We start from the raw sequence: 1750 nt of genomic DNA, 5'->3' as shown, positions 1-1750 counted from the left end.
TTCACCAAGCTACCAAATTAATGCTCCCTCTCAACTAGGGAGAGATTCCAATTGCATCATGTGATATTTATATGTATCCTATTATCATATCATGTTCCATCTCTTCTCAACTCTATCTGTTGAAATATTCTCTAATGTAATGAAGAATCATCAAGGAGCATTAGCTACCACCATCTCAGGATAATGAGGAAGGTCCTATGGGACACTCTCACCTCATGTCATCTCATAGGGGAGAAATCATCTTCCACCCTATGTTGATCAATACAACATCTCATCCATCCTATTTCTGCTTGATCTTCCCAACAATGACCCTCAAGATTCATGTTGTAGAACACTTGCATCATAATTAGCTTGGGTGAGATACCCAGGTAAGGATCACACATCCCCAAGCTCTCTCTCAGCCCATTGGCCAGACGGAGAGAGGTAATCCCAACAAGCCCAAATTTTGGGTATGATAACAACTAGGGTAAACTCTTGATAAACCAAGATAGGGGAGCAACATATTCCACCCTATGGGTAGTAGATAGGGGTGACACCCTATTGTTCATAGATTACTCAACCCTGGGATCCCTCCATTTTAATTCCTCACCCTGGGAGCTCAGACAGGGGGGGAAAGCCAGCTCAGTGTTATCGATTAGTGATGGCCCTTATCAGGAGGGGTCACAGTCCAAGTTTTTTTCTAAACACCAAGAACTTCCCTTTAGGAAAAGCCTTGGTGAGAATATCTGCAATTTACTCATTTGTCGATATATGATGGAGTCTAACAGCTCCTCTTTGAACCATGTCTCGAATGTAATGATATTTTGGATCTCTATGTGCTTGGACTTGTCACGAAATATAGGATTCTCTACTAATCAGATGTCACTCTTGTTGTCGCAATAAATCATTGCAGTGTCTAGGACTTGCTCAAATAACTCTCCAAAGAGCTTCCTCAACCAAATTGCTTTGTAGCTAGCCATGCGAGTGGCAATGTACTCAGCCTCGGCGGTAGTTAGTGCCATGGACTTCTGCTTCCTACTCATCCAAGATAACATGGCAAATCCATGGCTAAAACAACATCCAAACATACTCTTCTTGCCGATGACGTTTCCTGCCTAGTTAGTATTGGTATGTCCATGAAGTCTAACATCTTTGGCAGAATATCTCAAACCAACGGTGATTGTCCCATGAAAATATCTCAAAATGTGTTTGGCAACAACCAATGTGCACGGAGAGGCTCGGTAATAAATTGACTCGACGTCCTCACTGCATAGCATATCTCTGGACAGGTGTTTGCTAGGAACATCAGAGCCCCAATCAACTATCTATACTCAGATGGATTTTCCAGATCGGGTCCTGAAACTTCTCCACATAGCTTCTTGAAATTCATTTCCATTGGTGTGGGTAGGGACTTACATTCTGTCATTCCAAATCTCTCCAACAACTTCACGACATATTTTCCTTGTGAAAGGAAAATATCACTGGGCCTTTGCCACACCTCAAGGCCTAGGAAATAGTGCATGAGTCCAAGGTTCTTCATCTCAAACTCAAAGGCTATCTCCGTCTTAAACTCGATCATTATGGGCTCACTACCTATCAAGAATAGATCGTCAACATATAAAACCAAAATCACCGACATATCTTGGACTACCTTGAAGTAGAGGTTGGGTTCGACATTGCTTCTTGTCAATCCCAGCTTCATCAAGTAACTGTATATGCGGGTGTCCCATGCGCTGGGGGCTTGTTTCAAACCATACAATGGTTTCTTTAA

This window comes from Pinus tabuliformis, chromosome 1_1 (assembly GCF_031772625.1).
Source record: "Pinus tabuliformis cultivar Carrire ecotype Pingquan chromosome 1_1, CPIR1, whole genome shotgun sequence".
Classification (NCBI taxonomy): Eukaryota; Viridiplantae; Streptophyta; class Pinopsida; order Pinales; family Pinaceae; genus Pinus; species Pinus tabuliformis.
Note: the sequence above shows the minus strand (reverse complement) of the source record.